General features: G+C 36.9%; 1 protein-coding gene across 1 annotated transcript in view; it reads right to left on the bottom strand.

Annotated features, from left to right (window-relative positions):
- Positions 1-20,354, bottom strand: part of LOC131684026 (uncharacterized) — a 216,194-nt gene that overhangs the window by 136,837 nt on the left and 59,003 nt on the right. The gene's annotated exons all lie outside the window — the stretch shown is intronic.

Raw genomic sequence — 20,354 nt, forward strand, 5'->3', positions numbered from 1 at the left:
TTGATTTGAATTATTATCGCTAATCCTAATGCCAAAGAACAAATAAAAACCTCACGAAAAGGAACCGTTTGGGAAAATTCTCATCATTACTGGAATTTTCATTTTCACGAAACTTTGCGATAACATTACGTCACTTGCGTTAATGCACTGGGTGCACAGTGCTCTGAAAATCTAGCGAAATCGTCTTAGGGCACCAGCGGGTCTAGTTCAGAGCTATCTGCGCGGCGAGTTAAATCTGTAAAGAATACTAAAAATTAATTTCTATTCCATAATTTTCAGTTCAGCATTTCGAGAGATCGTGCTCACCGCAAGCCATGAAAAATAGACTACGTTGTGAAGCGATGGTTACTATTTAATAAAAAATCACGGTAAAATAAAAAATAACACTATGTAAAAATTCCAAAAAGCTTATAATTTTCACAAACTTATTAAGAAAAAATGTTTAATAAGCTTTCGTAATATTATGTAGGAAAAAAGCTGAAAAATTAAGTATATTCTCTATCTGCAACATATAAACCCTTAAGTATACCAATTAATTGGTATACGAATTGGAATAGGTTCGCCAAATTTTGGAACAAATCTATAAAATAACCCCTTGAAAACTACCTAAAAATTGTTGTAGTTTGCAATAAAAAATCCCCAAAAATGAAATGTACCTATTAATGTGATACACAGTGAATAATACATACAATAAAGACCCATTTTTATCAGTCTCATGGTGTGTTTTAGGCTGACAAAATGGGGACATTGACTAAATCGGGCTTTTCTTTCTTTATAATGAACTGAAACTGTTAAAATATTTTTCCCGTCCCTTGATGTAGTCTGATAACTATTTCTGATTATGATGAACTTTTCATTTTTGCATATTTCCATCTTCATGATAAGGAAAACATGCTCAAGAAAGGATTTACTCGAATTCAGTCTTATTCGTCTGCTAGAGCCCATCAAACCTATGTTCATATTTGGCTGATAAAATCGGGGTTTCAATGCATTATAATAGATATTCAGCATTCGAAGAAGTTTCTTGTAAACGAGTGTAGAACGAATTTGTTTTTACTTACTTGAAGTCAGCGGCGTAGCCAGAAATTCGGTTTGGTGGGGGTTTGGTGAAAATCGATCATACTGTCCAAACGGCATAATTCCGAAACCGTAATTTTTGAAGTTTCAAAATTATGCAGAATTTATTTTTCAGAAAATAGTAACAGAGTTCGTGTCTTTAACGAATTTGTTGAGACTTTATTGTAGTCATGAATATTAACCTGAGAAAATTCACCATAAATACTTCTACTACCATCAAAATTATTTTATCAGATGATGCGCTGTTTAACGTTTTTCAAACTCATCGAAGATACTAAACCTCCGAAATTGGCGGTTTCAAAATGATGCTATCTTGACCTTAAATTACTGTTTTTAAACATTTGACCTATACATATAATTGGTCATACAACAAAAATCAAAAGCTCATCAAAATCGATCAGAACCTGCTAGAATCGAATGGAAATCGTCATTTTTCATAAATTTCTCTCTACATTCGGAAAGTGTTATCCTCGATATTAATCAGATTACGTTTTCGTCTCAACTCGACGCATTCCCAAAATAAAAACCTGTTTTAATCCACCTAGTGGTGCAATTGTGCTTGTCTAATTTGTCCAGACTACGATGCCATGGCTGGTTATGTTCAATACAATGGTGGAAATGAATATTACATGTTCAGTACGATTTGCACATACATACAATGGATCGACAGCCACGATCTTGAGATACTATGTGATACTGAAACATCGCTTGAAACCAGCGGCGGATCATAGAGAAAGATCCGGAGGTCCAGGTCCTGCCGAAAATTTTCAACTTGTTAAGAAATTTTAAACTAGTTACAAATTTAAAGTAGCAACCCCTCACTGCATACTTCTTCCGGGCCAGTATTATTGACGATTTTTAGAGTGATTGCATAACCTTTCTATATGAGAAAGGCAAAAATGTACCAAAGTCCAAAAAAGTCAATTTTTGTCAAACATTATTTTTTTCGAGTTTACATCAAATCTCAATGTTTCATGCATTTTAAAGTCATTTGGCATCAAAAATACAAATTTGATTTTGAAAATTTTTCATTTCAGTTTATATGGCAATGTTCTGTGTGATTGCACTCTTCAACTCATAACTCCAGAATCGGAAGTCCAATCAATAAAAAATTCAATTGCAGCCGATGGGAAGATTGTACCTTTAATTTGAGACTAACTTTGTGCAAATCGGTCCTGCCATCTCTGATTAACAGAGGTCACATTTTTTCCACATACACACATACACACACATACATACACACAGACATTTTCCGATCTCGACGAACTGAGTCGATTGGCATATGACACACGGCCCTCCCGGTCGGGATTAGATTGACGAATTTTAGAGTGAATGAGAAAGCCAAAAACATTTTTAGCAAATGTTGAAAGTTATGCATTTTTTTGGTGAGCAGTTCTATGTTTCATAGGCATTAAATCAATTTTAACTTCGCTTTCTATTAAATAAAGACCCTACATCTCTACAAAAGCGAGCTCAATTTGAAAAGAAATCTAAGGATTATGATTGATTACAGAACTCTGAAATTTTCTATTGGAATGTTTTCAGGCAGGAATTTGATATTGATGCTATTAGTCAACTGTGAAATCAAGACCAATAGATCAGTTACATACCCATTCCGACAATTTATCAAAAGTCCTCATGATGTTTACAACAACAGGTTATCAATGTACGGATCAGATAATTAGTATTGTAATATTGAATTAAATCAGTCAGCATCAATAAATTTTCAACTTCAATCCAATTTCTTTTGTGTTGTGGGGGGGGGGGGGTTGTATGGTGTTAAACCCCAAAACCTTCTCTTGGCTACGCCGTTGCTTGGAGTTATTTACTTCGCTTTCATTTTCCGATATGTTTCAGATCGATCCGATGGTTATAAGTTAGAAAAATTGCAGTCAGAAGGTTCGTACAAATGAACATTTTTGCACTGATAAGTTATCAAGTTCCTTCCAGACAACTTGGAAGTGTTCGGTGATTATTTCTAGCGGTTGTAGATAGAAAAATGAAATACAAAATTCGTTTTATCGAAATATTGTTTGGCTTATTTAAATGGATTAATACTATATTGAAAATAAATAGGCGACAAAGAGTAACCCACAAACAACAAGCCATAACTTTTAAAGTATTCAAAATAGATATTTGAAGTCTTTAGTAAAGTTATTCGCAAAAGTAAGAGCTACAAATTTGCTGAAGACATCATTTCGATATAATCACTTCCAAGAAAATTTGTGAAAATATCTCACTCATAGGGTGATTAATCAGCAAAAGCACAATACCAAAAGAAAGGGCATATCGCCTCCATTATATTCGCCGAAGATACTATTGACCTAAAATAAGCCGTTTTGGCGTTAATAATAGATTACATGTTTTTGGTCATATTTCTGGCAATGGGGAATGATAAAAATCTTTCGTCCGCATTTAATGTTAAATATCTCTTTTGATAATAGTCCGATTTCAACAATCTATAGCTTGTTCGAAAGGTATTCGTTAAAGCTATCTAAAAACATATAAATTGTTAATCAATATTGTCAATTTCGGCAGATAATTCAAAAAAACTGCAAAAAACGCCATTTTTACGCATTCAAACATTCATATCTTGGAAACTAAACATCAGAATCAAAAACAAATTAATAGCGTTCATACTGTTTTTTAGTTCTTTCATTTAAAATTGGTTTGGATAAGATCGGTTCAGCCATTGCTGAGAAACACGAATGAGAATTTGTCCGTTACATACACACACACACAGACACACACACACACACACACACACACACACACACACACACACACACAGACATTGTCCCAAATCGTCGAGCTGAGTCGAATGGTATATAAGACTCGGCCCTCCGGGCCTCGGAAAAAATCTTGAAAGTTTGAGCGAATTCTATACATTTCTTTTATAAGAAATGTAAAACCTTTTATCAGTCTATTTTCAACTATCAAAGACAGCGGTCACGATACTCAGTGTGTTACTGCTTCTGTCCGAGCCAGTGCTAAGCGATCAAAAAAAAAATAGTTACTTGTGTGCATTGTCTGTAGAACAAAGGATACCCATATTTTTATTGTTGCGTGATCTATCAAGATGACTGAGTCTCATTAATAAAACGTTATTATTCGGCCTAACACAGTGGCCATCGACTTCAGGTCTTTTCGCATAAGACCAAGTATTCGTGATGTGGAACATCTGCTGAATGCGAAAATGCAGCTTCGGCTTACGGAAGTCACCTTCATACAACTTCAGCACGTCAGGCATGCGGTGCTGATAAACTTCACCAAATTCGCCCAGGCTAAAAGATTCATTTGGCAGAACAACTTAAAACACGTACTTGTCTGTGACAACGCTGAAATTAAGACCCCAAAAACATGGATAATGGAAATATTGATGTTAAATTACATGATTTATCTCCACTTACTTGCAAAGTGGCAATTAAAAGATTCATGTCGTATTTCGTAGCAGTGGAATCTATTATGGAGGACACATGGAGAAACTACTTTCCAGGTATTTTAAATGGTATCTTTGTGGTAAGAAGGCGGGTAGACAAACCTATTCCCTCCTACCTTACCCTGCAGTACAAAACAGAAGGGGGTGATACCATTACACAGCGAACTCTCTGTACATATCAAGGACAAACTAATACGTGCCTATTCTGTGAACAAACGGCACACTACGGACAACCCTGCCGAGGACCTGCTGAGAAAAATTTAGCTGCAGAAACAAATGACAACACCCAAGCTCCAATATTTATGGCTGCTGTTCAGGCAATAATGACAACTGCTAAAGCAGTTGTCATTATTGCATTGTACTTCAAATTCAACAACTAATGCCACCAGTGAAGAAGCTACCACCAAGGATGGAGCGTTCACATTCGTGACATGCAAGGGCAAGAAGCCAGGAAGAACATCTGATCGCGAGTTTCAAGGCAGTAATAACGATGATGATACGGACGTTAACGACAACGAAAGAGACATGGATCACCCGGAAGTTGGCGAGAGAAGGAACATCTTCCCGACGCGAAAAAAGATCTCCGCTCGCAATAGCAAGTAGCGCGCATGGGATCTTACAGGCTAAAAATAAAACTTATTGTGATTTTTATTTTTTGCGTCTTGTAAATATATAAAAGACCCATGGATGCTCTAAGCTAACGCACTGAGCCGTGTCAAATAAACAAATTAAAAAAACCTTTTATCGTTAAACTGGTGTCCAACGAAGAACCGATCCAGCTTATACAGCTGGCTGTTGTTTAATTCTCACACGCGAACAAAAGACTGAGGACCGAACTGACTGGCAAGATAAACTTGAACGCGGATGAGCACTATTCTTTGTCGCTATACACTGTCCGGACTGGAAAAAAGCACTTGTGTCTCGACCGTGAGCTCGAAAACGAATGAAAAGAGATTATGTTGAGAAATAGAAGAATAAATTTCTAAAAAAAACTATGTTTTTCTATCTTTTTCAAAGAACTTATTGAGTGGTGTCACTTTCAAAACCCAGTTCTTATTGCCATATCAATTCATGTGGAATTCTGATAGATCCGATCCCAAGATAATGCGAATGGAATTACGAATATCCTGATTAAACACCAAATATCATAAACACGAGTCTTGTTAGTCCCCATGAGAAATCCGATAATAAGATCAAGAGTAAAATATCACAATAACGCAAAGAGATTTACTAAAACCACGATTCTGCTCGTTAAAATCATGAATATGAGTCACGTTACTGTGTGTGTAATTCTAATGGTAGCCTCAAGTGTACGGCAACACGATCATACACATCGGAATTACGGGAATCTTAACCAACTTCACGGTTGTTTCAGTCGATATCTATCCCTCTATCTATCTATCTAGGGTGATGAGCTTATTTGCGCCATGTTTCTATTATCACCCTACCCATTTGAAGCCGTTGGTTAGAGCAGTGTCTGCCATCTTTGTTCAACGCATTGAGTCAAATGGTAGCGCAACAATAGGGGCACGCGATTCGAGTTTTCGTTGCGCTCAAACACGAGAATTTCACTATTTTCAGCGCATTTGTGTTATTACATTGATTCTTAACAACGAAGCAAAGCTGTTGATGTCAATTTTTACGTATTCCATTTATTTTAGGGCGAGAAATTAACGAATTAGTGAGGCACCTTGCTTAGTATGGTGAAAATAGGCTCATCACCCTATCTATCCATCTATCTATCTATCTATCTATCTATCTATCTATCTATCTATCTATCTATCTATCTATCTATCTATCTATCTATCTATCTATCTATATCTATAAAAGTCAAAGTTTGTATTTATGTGATTTATAGACTCCCAAACGGCTTAACCGATTTCCGTAAAAATTTATACACAGTAGGCATTTATCGTGGAGCGTGTTTGTGTGCTATTGGTTGGGGATTATCTGTCCGGCAGATGGCGCTACGGAACGAATTGTATTTTCCTCCTATTTCGGTGAAAATCGCAGCAACGCGCGATGGGTATTAGCTAGTACTTTATACAAATCAGCATATCTCCAAATTACGATACGTAACCATAATGAATGAAACATTCAGAAAAGTATTTTTGATGCATAATTCAGTTCGTAATACAGGAGAAGCGAAGATAGCCATGATCCAATCCAAACTTACGGCTGACGCTAACCCTCCCCCCACCTCTCGTCGGGCTTGAAAATACATTTAAAGGTTTTTGCAATGCAAAGTGTCTTATTTCCATCACGAAATAATTCGACACCACTTCTTTTTGAACGCAAGTAGGAAGGCTTATAGCTACATGATGTAAAACTGTGTTGTCTTTGGAAAATGATACGGCAATCAGGAATACTTTTCGGTATAGTGACTGAATTGAAATGCAGACACATGTTTTTCCCGTATTATTATGAATTGTATGATATGCGAAATGTGGCTGAGAATCTTCAAAGAGTACGATTCATGTTTTACATATGTTAACATATTATTGGGCAACTGAAAATGTTGTACATAGCAATATGCCAAGCATCAAATTCAAATGGGTGAAAGGGGATTAGCATGTGGTTACAATTTGTGGCTGGGTAGAAATACATATTGTCAATTGTTTAGTAATTTATTGAACATTAATTGGCCGTTGGTAAAATTTGCTGCGCAGATTTTCATTTGCGACCATTCAACAATTGCAAATGTGATTGATTATTTTTTCATAGTGCAACGTTCAGATACTGTTAATTATTTATTCGTGAAACAATATATGAACGCTGTTCAGTCAGTAACGAAGGTCATGCTCCATGACCGTCCGCTGTGAAAAATCATCATTGAGCCTCTTTTCGGCTTTGACGTCACGCTTTCGACAACAACAAAAAATCGATATCAAATCGTCAAGGTGCTCTCTCATGTAGCATGTATGTATGTATCTACGGACGAAGATGAAATAATTCACAAGAGCTTGTCGAGAGGGGAGAAAGGAGGAATAATTCCCGTAAGAAGTAGGAATCCTGCTCTGTTCAATTGAACCGGTATCGAGGTTTGTATTCTGTCTATATATTTAGGCTTCTCTATCTATACCTTTTATGCTGTGAAAATTTACGTTAGAGAGCTGCGTTTGAAAGCTTTGGACCAGTACGTTAGACCGGCACATACATTTTGTTTTTTTGGAGCTCTGCCAAATTGGATTATAATAAGTTCCACTATTCTCTAACCATTCAATGCTGTTCTCATACTTGTTGCCTGTTGAACGATTCCGACCAAGGAATCGGACCAATTAAGAAAGTTCGTTATATGATTTTTTGCACTGCAAGGAAAAAAACGCTTGTTTTCGAAGTTAACGTCACCTTTCTGTATGCGAGAGCCAAAAAATTATATTCTTAACAAGCGTATGAAACAGCTACAAGAAACATACATTTAAAAATCATCAATAAAGTCTTTGCATCAAATAATACATTAAAGAAATGTAGATCTGGACTATTTAAAAAGCCGCTGCTGATTGGAGAGCACTGCTGATATTTGCGACTGTAATTCGATTATTCAACGTAAATTTTCCATACATTCTTTCACGAACTCTAACGAAGTCTCAAGATATATTTTTCATATATCCGCAAACAATTCCGAAATATTTGTACCGGTCTACTAGTACATTATGTAGGTATTCCTCTGCCAACATGCACACTCGTAGTTCAAATCGAATGGTTCGATAAATGAGATTATATGGGTTCACATTCAGGTTGGGTTTTTGCGGGTTTGCAACCAGGAAATCGAGGCACATGAAAAAGTAAAGCTACAACTTCGTACTACGACACCAACTAGTATGTATTGTAACAATCAGAATGAAACGGATAGAAAGTTAGTCGTATGCTTTCCAGCAAATCTCGAAAATCGCTCACTGTGTTGAATCTGATGGGCCAAAACTTTCTGTGAGTAACATTTATCGTTCTTTTTTAGAGTAGAGAAAAGCAGATATATGTATGTAACTAACCTAGTTAAGAGTGTCTCTCGAAAGTTAGCGGTTCGAGCTAAACCAACAATTTTCACTGGCACATTTTACCGAGCTTACAATTGTTACTTTTTTGTCATGTTTACCATTTGACGGCAACGAAGATTTGATCAAACTACGAAAATCACCTGAGACAAATACAAAATATTTCGCATTGAACATTTGAGCTGAATCGATCCCGATAAATCATCTCATCTGCCTATATAAGCTGAGCTCCGTCAGCACATGTTATGAGCTAAAATGCAAGATTTTTTTTTTCGCCAAGCAACGTGATTTACGATTTACCTTTTTTCTGTTTCGTTTTTCGAATCCCATATATCTTCACATTTCACGAAAATAATAAACAATTTTCCAACAGCCACCAGCATGAATTTCCTAGCAACTCTTATCCTTCCACCACTGGTTGGTGGGTGGAACCGTTCAATATTATCGGAAAGGGACCATTCATAAATTACGTAACGCAAAAATTGCCCAAAATTGACTCCCCCCTCCCCCCATGTAACAAATTGTCACAAATTTCTTTATCCCCCCCTCCCATATTACGTAACAAATTCCGTGAAAAAATTTTTTTTCTTCGGTGAAAACATGTTACGTAACGATCTAGTTTACTCCCCCTCCCCCCTATGTCACAATATGTAACAACTTGTCGAACCCCCTCTCCCCCTAAAAGCGTTACGTAATTTATGAGTGGTCCCAAAGAGTTTACTTTGCATGGGCTTGGGTAGCCGTAAATTTTGGAAAGTTTCACATCTCGTATGCTGGTTTTTGTTTTCGAGTAGCTGGGATGTGATAGCCATTACCGGTAGACAATTCTGAGCGCGACAGAAACTGGACGTATATACATGGGGGAAAACAGGCGGTATTACAATTTGTTATGCAGGGACGACACGGTGAAAATGCTTTCGAGATCGTATTGAAATTCACGAATGAATGATTACCAAATTCAATTGTACTTGAATGGTGTTTAAGTATTTTTTTATTGAACATAAGAAATCAATAATCCATGGAAATGCTTATCGTAATTAAGGGGTGTCACCACTGTAACATCGTTAAAATATGAAAATATTATTAATAGCTTAGAATGTGCTTAAGGATGTTAAAAATGACAACTGAAGGCAACAAGTATATATAGATGTTGAAATTTTGGATTCTGCCACAACGGAATTTACCTATGAAGAAATTCTGGAGCAAACCGAAAACATAAAATGCGTTTTTCTCGAAACCGCTTTTTGAGCTAGCCAGAAATGGAACTGGAACAAATCTTTTTTTCAAAACCTAATTCACTAGAGGCCACACCATCGAATACTCACAGGGTGTCTTTGGAGGAGTTGTTCCCGAGTAGGGATGGGAAAACCGAAGAATTAAAAAAAAAACGGTATTTTCGGTATTGGAAAAGAAAAAGCCGGTAAAACTGGCAAAAACCGGTATTTAAAAATAATTACAAACTGTGTTAACAAAATAATCGCTCAACATACAAAGCCAATTGGGCATTTGATCATTTAACTCGAGTGATTCGTAGTTATTCTGCCTAAGCTCGACCCTCATTATCAGAAGGCAAAAATTAAGCCCGCACGATATTAAGCCTGTTCTAATGACCCTGCCACTTCTAGTTTTCCGATCTGTTTACTTCACATCCTTGCTCTCACTTGAGTACTATGGCTCTAAGTTTCATAACTTTCCCTACCCAGTAAACTCTAGCTAATTGAATGTCGTTAAAACGTAAAAAAGAAAATGTGACTAACATAGTCGAAATAAAAAAGGGAAAAAAGAAAAAGAAACTGATGGGATTCCATCGGCAGCGGTGGGTAGCCGCTGTAGACACAGCCACTGCCTTACACAATGTAGCAAACCCGCCACGACTGTGAGAACAGTGACAATAGTCTAATAAAAATCTATCCCGGCATTCAAAAGGCATACAGAGATGAACAGCAGCAATCATCATTCAGATTGATGCTAATCGTCGACAGGTTTTCAGTGGTGATCTTGCGTGGCTTAATTTTTGCCGGTTGTCACGGTAAAGATAGATACGTCTACCTTTATCAAGGACACATGATAGTGAACTCGAGTGATTCGTAGTTATTCTGCCTAAGCTCGACTCTCATTATCAGAAGGCAAAAATTAAGCCCGCACGATATTAAGCCTGTTCTAATGACCCTGCCACTTCTAGTTTTCCGATCTGTTTACTTCACATCCTTGCTCTCACTTGAGTACTATGGCTCTAAGTTTCATAACTTTCCCTACCCAGTAAACTCTAGCTAATTGAATGTCGTTAAAACGTAAAAAATTATTAAAGAGTTTTTTCAAAACAATAGCAAGTGAAAAGCGTTTTAAAGTGTTTCAAAGCTGTGCAACAATAAAACTCTTTTATTAAATTCTTCTTCCTAACAAATTACCGAAAATACCGGTTTTTCATTCTTATAAAACCGGTATTTCGGTATAGGATATTTAGACGGTTTTACCGGTTTTCGGTAACGGTAAAACCGGTACCAAATACAAATATGTTAATACGGAATGCTCTGATGATTTTTCGAGGACACGTTTTAAGCTACCCTGTACCTGAAAAGGTACAGTGTCAAACTGACAGTGTACCTTGAAGAACTTATCTTATAAATGGCAGCACTGAAAACCGAAAAATCAAAAATTCGCGTTTCTATAGCTACTGTTTATTATTAAAGAAATTTGAAAACGAATAAGAGAATTTTTTGCTTTTTACGTGTTGTTCAATTTACTGATTATAACATTATTTTCAGGCATCAAGACTCACCAGAATGTTCACGTTTTTCGTTAATTCCAAAATTGTGTGGAAATGCGAAGCTAGTTTATTTATTTTTTTAATGGAATCCTTCAAACATGTTACTTGCTCCAATCCTCCGGAACTGTTTTGTAGACATTAATGACGTCTCGGATTAGATGGGATTTAGTGGAACAGTTCCGAATATGCTACGGGCGGCTATTGAATTCTAGTAATCATTTCACTATGAATAGGATTTAAATTTATAACAAGTGGTCTGACCAAGTATTTTGAAACCAACGCATCAATAACTCCAGTATTCGACATCACATGCAACGATATGCCAGTGCTGCTATATGTGGTCTCAATCCATGCACCTGAAACAATGTTGATGCAGGGGGTTCGTCTTCGTGGCCAATTGCATGGAGTGTAGCAACTTTTTCACTTTGATGGTGGTCATTTTGGTAAGATAAATGATAAGATGTATTTGGTTTTCACGATAACCAAATAATTAACTATCCAGTTGGGACTATAATTAACGAGTATTTTTAGCTTCAATTCTATTAGAAGACTAGTTCTTGAAATTTATTTTTCCAATCACGAGATACTAAAAATGGTAAAAGGAAAGGTTTTAAGACGCAGTTACTTAAACACGATGGAATGATTATAACAAGCTTATTTCTTTCAATTGTCCACCATGGTTTTCAGAAAATGTGATTTTTTAAAAATTTCAAGTATGAAATCATTGCTTCCTCTTCCAAAATTAATATTTAAAATTAATATTTACACTTCCAGATATCATTGCAAATGAGCGTGTGCGTATCGCAGCAGTTGACAGGGTTATGTTACTAATTACCAATCTCGATGCTTCAATAGAGATGTTTCAACGAGACCGTTAACATGACTTTTGTAATTTTGAATGGGCCGACTGAAACTTAATATAAAAATATCTTAAACTTGGGTGGGTCATTTAAATATGGACTTTATGACGCAAGAACTCAAAATATACCTCTGCCTATTAACATGTCAATATCACTGTGTGTCATTAGATTCCAATATTTTGACATAATACCAATTACCCACTTTTCTTGAATTACGGTGCAAGCAGTTTGATGAACTGTTGTCACTAAAACTAAAAGTTTACGAAAAGTGCGTAGGGAGGCAAAAACTTTTCGAGTGGTGTCGTTAACATGACTACTTAAAGTAAGATTTTTGTCCATTCGAAGGCCAAGATATATCATTCTTTCGGTTATTGGGCCCTCCTCACCAACACAACTGATCTACGACTGAGCCCATATCACTCCAGACTTGCAAAATATGATCGCTTGTGTTTCCATCCATCCATCCACATTGATCAACCAATCAATTTTTACAATTCCTCCAAATATATAAATTTACAAAAAGAAAGTTTAGAAAAGCGTGGAAAAGGGTCATATGAGCAAGCTGAGGGTTTCCCGACGACTTTAAACTTTTGTCTTCTTCTTCAAGGGTCAGGATCTTTTGACATTTGAAATGCCAAAAAATGAAATGAAATCACCTGAGTCTGCGGCATGTCCTGGACGAGCGTAAAGTATTTCACATTATTTATCTTTACGGCGTTCTAAGTCTGAGAAACCAAAACTTTCACTCAGTTTGATTCCGAGTCTCCGATGATAAACGCTATTGAGCGCTAGAGAAAAGTAACCAGAACCTTGGTAGTAAGCAGATTGTTATTAAAATGCGTACGACTTTTGCGGGTGCTGTTGTAGTACCGTATTAGTTTCTGTACCTTGATTGATTATTTGCGTACAATGAATTATTCGGTAAATATTTATTTAGAGCTTTGGAGATAAATGGAAGAACGCTCATTGGTCGAAAACATATGGTTAGAATAAATAAATTTAATGAGTTCAACTCCCTTCAATTATTTATTATTATTTCTTCATTTGTAAAAACACCACCTGATATCAAGTAAGAGCATTTTTTCGTTTTCGGTAGACACTACTGCCGACCCGAAGAAAATAGTTGAGTCCTTCGAATAATTTTCCTCGTACTTCGACATGATACACATGTGATCATCCCACAAGATGCGAGGTATTCACCATCTAGATCCCAGCTTACGTACGTAGCTGCGATGATCCTGCAGTATCTGAACCGTATTATTTTCTTCTAGATCATTATATTATCTATCACAAATACAAACTACTAGTGGTAGAAAAACTGTGTTAAGTGATGGAAACTATTACTTTGGGCAGTACTTAGTTGCAAATGCTACGACATGATAGCAGCTATCGTGGTGAACCTCCTTCAACTGATTCTATGCGAAGCACAAGGAAGCAGTTTGATTTCCTGAAATAAGGACAAAAAAGTTTTTAAATATTTTTCATTCCATGAAATAAAATATATTTCCGGAAAGCGAGGTTGAAGTTCCCAAGTGCAGAAACAGTACCTTACCTTGTAATACCAAGCCTACAATACTATCTATCCCGGATGCTGGCGGTTTCCGTCGAATGTAAAAAAGTTAACGGCAAAACATAAACAAATGTCAAACATCAGATCTATGCACGACATGCTTTGATCGGTTCTATCTAATCGCGTTGCCATTTCATATTATTTTGCAGTATTTGTTACTTGTCAAGCAAAATTCGTGCATAGGGTTCTTTAAATCTAGTTTTCAGTGAACCAAAAAATGATGAGCCTTTTGTATGGGACCTTGGCGTATTTAATTTGTATTTGCCGGTACTCCCAACTCTATTCCCGAGTTATTCCCCAGAATCTGATTGATTGAAGAATTGAAATTAGGTATGGTTTACTATGATCGAATTAGAAAAATCACTTATTAAACTGACGATGTAGAAAGTATGTGTCTTTAACAAAGTTTTAGAAATGCCCGTAGTGCAGAATTTTGTTAAACAACCTGAATTTGTAGGACTAAAGGTTATCGATTTATAAGGCGTTTTTTATGGCAACCCCCTTAAATCTAGTTTTTTTTGTAATATAACTTTCGATTGTGACTTTTCGTGCAAATAATGTTTTAGACAAATGTGGAGGTAATTAAACCACATCATATTTTTGAAGACTGTATGTAAAATTACTCATGCGTTTCAAAGTTATTGAAGATTTCTACATTTTTGACGTAGGACTACGTCTTTGTTTTCGATATAGGGGTGCACGTTGCAAATTCTACAAAAATGGTATGTAACGAAAAGTGGTCCAATTTCAAACGCATATAATTCAGCCATCTCACGATAAATTAAAAAAAAAATTCTCATGTCGCCTCGAAATACTTCTAAGAATAGATTCCAATAGATAAACCCAAAGATTTTTGATATCATGGCCTTAAAAATTTAAATAATGAACAACCTAGTCAAAATATCGCGCATTTACACACAGAAGATAGCGCTTCCCTAGTCCAGCATGACAGATTTGTGTACCTAGCGCGCTACGCTTCTATGAATGACGTCATCATCGACTATTTAAACGTTGAGCGGCAGGCGAAGCAGATCACTGCGCTGTGTGTTTTCACAGCCAGTGTAGCTGAGTTAGAAGTCCGTTACACTGCTTGTGGAGGTACGCTACCCAGTGAATGCGACTGAGCTTGTCCGTTCAAACACTATGCTATCTTTTGTGTTGTGCTCGTTTCCAGCACACTTTTATGTATAATTATTCGTACACAAAATAGTTTGTACATGCGAGCTCCATTTGCAAACACAGTTAACATAGTGTCGTGGTATTAGTTGTCTCTTTCGCTCTACCCATCATCATCAGCGTTCATTCATTTTGCTTTGTACGCTTGGGTTTAATGTTTGAGGCGAATGTGTAAGTAGTTAGATCTAATTTGTTACTAAATTGCACAACGAAAGTTTATTATTTACGTTCGATCAATTCATTGATTCATTTCCCCATCACGTGATTCATTTCCACTCAGCCTATAGTATTTTGATTCCACTAATAGGTACATACTACAAAGTCTATTTATGAATGAATACACTGCCACTTGAAAAAGCGTTGCAAAAACGCGTCTTGTCCATATATAAAATTGTTTTCGATTCTTGTATATTTATGGTTTCAATATATGATTAAGACGACTGCATTCGCTATATTTGTATGCGTACTTTAGGAAAGTTACAATAATGGCAAAATATAACTAGAATGCTTGGTCTATACATGAAATGTGATTATATTGTCTAAAATTTGATTTTTCTACACTGGTCCGGGTTTTTTACCACACACAATCGAAAAGTTTTTACAAGCTTATCTTATGCTATAAAGATTTAGCTCCAGATATTAGTTCGGTCCAGTGGTGCAAATTTTCATTTTCAAATGCCAACTTTCAGCTCAATCAAACCCAACCATGATTCAAATTCAAAGCCTCCCTTAATCATTCACTTTCAAGTTGGCGGGATTTTCATAACCAAACCGTACGCCTTCATTTAAAATTGATGCTTTTTCATTCACCAACCAAAGTTGTCATCTGCTCTGTAAAAGCCAGTTTAGGTTAAATGTTGACATATTTTACGTTTTCAAGCATACATGAACAGTAAGAAGTATGTTCAGAGTAGTTTTGCTTGAAAAATCTAGTCAATATCCCAGTACAGAGATATTCACTTGGTAAATGAAATCGAAAATGAAAGGAAAATGATTGAGCAGCTCGACTGTTTGAATGAATGATGTATACGAATAACTGCGAATTGAACATAGTAGGGCATGATTTGAGATTTGTTCTTCCTTCAAGTTCAAAACAACCTGGTGAAAATTTGCAGCTCTGGTTCGGTCACAGTTTTCTGTCTTCTTTCTTCAGATCTTCTTAAATAAGTTTAATCGGATTCGATTACCTACTACAAATGAAATGACCTGATAACCATGAAGGTTTGGTTCAATATGTAATATTCGATGTTGATTGCTTATGATTAAACCATACGTAAGAAATATGTTTGATTTATTATTACTATAACATTTATAAGAAAATAAATATTTTACATTAAGTAGTATAGTCCTACGTCTACAGCTCGTGCAACCCCGTAGGGCTGCCTCTTGTAGTTTTTAACATCAACTTCGACTACGTATAAGAAAGAAAGGTGCAAACCAAAATGCACGAACAGGCAATTTTTTCACTGTCTAAATAAGTGATTCTCAACCTGGGGTCTGGGGACCCCTAGGGGGCCGTGAAGAAGTTGCTGGGGGTTCGCGAAGAAAAATATATTTTCCGAGGGCAGATTGAAATTTCAGTCAATGTAATGTGCAAAGGTTTTGCGCGTTTTTAAGAATTTTCTGCCGAATTTTTAGTTTACTTTTTCACAAGTTATAAATGTTTTTCTGTGAACGTTTTTTTTTTTGGCCAAGTCTCCCCATAGTGGGGAGACTTGACAAAGACTTGACCAAGAGAATTTTGAAAAATCAAAACAAAAAATTATGACATAAAACATGCTGTCTTCATATTTTGTCATATTGTCAAGATCCTTAGGCGGCAGTAAAAAATATAAAAGGGTTGCATTTCACAAATTTCGACTGTTTTTAATGCATATCTTTTTAAGGATTAATTGTACTTCTTACATTGCATGTTCACACATCACGAAATCAGCAACATTACTGCTAACTTTGTTTACTAGTACTAAAAGATATAGGCTGCCGTTTGAGGTGGAATTTTTTGTGTGCCGTGATTAACATTAACAGTAGGTACCACAGGATAGTAAATATTAGAAATTTTTAATCTTTCTTCAGCTTATTTCCACTTGGTCAAGTCTCCCCATAAAATATTTAACCTCATTTTTTAAGAACCTCATAGAACACGTCATACCCAATAATAGAATTTTGCGCTTGGTCAAGTCTTCCCATGTTCAACTACAGCATTACAATAACAATACAGAAATATTTTTACATAATCTTATAAGCTAAGTCAATCTCCTAAGTCTATTCCTGAAAACATCACAAGAAACATAAAAATCCAAATTATCATACACACTATTGAAAAGATTACACATTGTCCTTATGGGTTCGTTCTGACCGTATTCGGTGCGCTGAAAGTCAAGTCTTAAAAAGTTACGTGATCTAAGATTTCTTGGGGGTACGTTGATGTTGATTAGTGAGAGAATATCTGGGGCATCCATTTGGTCAGCGAATATTTTCCCAACAAATGCCGCTCTGGATGTATTTCGCCTTTTGCCAGAATTTCCATATCGAGTAGACGACTTCGATCGATGTATGGTGGTAACTCTGTTAGGTTATGTCACGGCAAAAGTTCTAAGAGCAAAGCGGAGGAATCTTGCTTGTACTGCTTCAATTCTGTTAGTCCAAATGTTCGTATAAGGACACCAAATGACTGCGGAAGCTTCTAAGACAGACCGAACAAGTGAAAAATACAATTCCCGGAGATAAAATGGATCAGTAAAGTCGTGGGCGATTCTTATTACGAAGCCCAGGCTTCTATTTGTCTGTGCTATAACGTGAGAATAATGGTTTCTGAAGGTCAGTTGCGAGTCCAGGAGTACACCAAGGTCTCTGATAATTGACACTCTCTCTAGCAATTGGCCGGCGATGTTGTAACTCCAGAGAATTAGATTTTTCTGCACGTGAAAGATGTTCTATAGCATTTAGACACACTTGGAGCCAATTAGAGAAAGCATCTAGCTGTCGCTGAAGTTCGATACAGTCTTCTATTGACCGCACAATGAGAAAGAGTTTTAGATCACCAGCGTATATAAGATTGCACCCTGGGGGTATAACATAGCAAACGTCATTGAAGAATAAAGAAAAAAAAAGCAACGGTCCGAGATTGCTCCCTTGAGGTACACTCGACAAGTTGATGAAGCTATATGACACGATACTTCCTAATTTCACAGACAGAACGATCTACGAGATATGATTTAAGCCACCCTGTAAAATTTGATGGAGCACCCAGCTGCTCGATCTTTGCCAGAAGAAGAGAGTGGTCAACATGGTCAAAAGCAGCTTCAAGTTCAGTGTATATAGTGTTTACTTGTGATCCATCTTCGATGGTTTTAATGGAGTACGATGTAAATTGAGCTATATTGGTGGTTGTTGAACTGCCTGCTAAAAACTCATGTTGGTCCTTCGATGTGTATGCTTTGGTCTCATGAAAGAGCATATTTCCTACAACAATCTCAAAAAGCGCAGAGTGGGGTTATGCCACGATAGTTCGCAACATTTTGCTTATCGCCTTTTTTAAAACGGGAAACATTACTGATTTTCTCCAACACACTGGAAACACTGATTGCGACAGTGATTGGTTGAAAATTAGTCGTAAAGGTGTACACAATGCGCTTGCACATCTTTTCAGTATAATAGAAGGGATCCCATCTGGTCCCACCGGTGTGGAGGACTTTAATTTGCTTATGGCAGCTAGAATATCTTCATCAGCAAATGGAATGTTTCCAAAATTGATTACATCGCGATGGACATATTGAAGGCCACAGTTCACATGAGTCGAGTTAGCCGATTTATTTTTTAACACACTCGAGAAATGTTTTGCGAACAAGTTACAGATACCGCTGGCAGTATTAGACTTCCTGTAGGCTCCTTTGTTACCGGAAATTAAACACCACTTATATTTTTATATTTCACCGTTTATTATTGTTCGTTAAAATCTATGCCCAAGTAAATTGCGTTGCGACTGTCGCGTTCGGCATCCTACTTTTCACTGCTCGCTTTCCATGGCGAGTTGTACCTTCTGCTCATTCTCTCTCTCTCTCTCGCATCCATAGATAGCTCTCTTCAGAATGTGTTCGTTACATGCAAAAGTATATTTAGTCAAAACCCTACAATCCCCCCTAGCTTTTATAGAATTAGTATGATATATAATCTTTGTGTCGAGCTGGTTCAGCTCTGGAACGCGTTGTCTTCCTTGGGACACGTTCATGGGAGTTTGAGGTTGATACGTCAGGCGGGTTTTCCAACTTCTTTAAATGTGTAACATTACGACGAAACTCCTTTCCTGTAGAGTTTGATCGTATGGTTGTGTCGCTTCCCTGTTTGCGAACAACGTCAAATTCTTCTGGTGCAAATATTGTCTCGAGCTTATTATCCCTCCTCATACGTTTAGCTACTACACGATCCCCTATTTCGATGCCACTTCCTTGAGCATTTCTCTTATTATCGGTGTACAATTTCCCCTTCTGCTTGTTCATTCTATCACGGTCTCTAATTTCCTCAGCTTCTAGTCTCATTGGTGGCACTAGTGGCAGTTTGTTCCTAATCTTTCTACCGAATATCAATTCTGCTGGTGACTTTCCAGTTGTAGAATGGTTGGTAGAATGGTAAGTTAGAAGATATTGTCTCATCTCTTCCCTCCAATCTTTTCCTAGTTCTTGCGCAATCCTCAATCGTTTCAATAATGACCTATTCTGCCGTTCTACCTCCCCATTCATAGCTGGCCAGTAAGGGATAGTATTCACCAATTTTATGCCATTAACATCACAATATTCTCGAAATTCTTCACAGTTTTCAGTTAGTTGGGGTCCATTATCAACACGCAATGTCAGTGGAAGTCCAAATCTGGAGAAGATTGTTGTCAATTCAGATATTGTGGCAGCTGCTGTAGTTGAGCTCATCTCGCAAACTTCCATATATCTACTGTAGTAATCTATCACTACAAGTAGATGCTCTCCTTCCGGGAGAGGACCAAGGAAATCAGCTGCAAGATCCATCCACGGTTGATTTGGTAATTCTTTTCGAATAAGTGGTTCTGGTGGATTTGGAGCTGACACTAGAGTACACCCTTTGCATTGTTTGACAAAAGACTCAACTTGTACGTCGATTTTAGGCCACCAAACATTTGCTCTTAAATGTGCTTTCATCATACGTTTACCTGGGTGCCCTTCGTGAGCCAATTTCAAAACGTGTGCACGTAAACTTTTGGGTACAATAATTCGATCCACTCGCAGTAGAACATCACCTATGGTGCATAATTCATTTGAAATAACTTTGAACACCAGTGGCAAATCATCCAAATTTCCTTTTTCCAAACAGCTTTTGATCTCCATGATTTCCGTGTCCTTACGACTTTCTTCTACAATTTCTTCCCATTTTAGTGCCGCGGAAGTTGCAGCAAAAACAGCTATTTCACGAATGACAATTTCTTTATTTGGATCGAACGGAATAGCGT

This window comes from Topomyia yanbarensis, chromosome 2 (assembly GCF_030247195.1).
Source record: "Topomyia yanbarensis strain Yona2022 chromosome 2, ASM3024719v1, whole genome shotgun sequence".
NCBI lineage: Eukaryota > Metazoa > Arthropoda > Insecta > Diptera > Culicidae > Topomyia > Topomyia yanbarensis.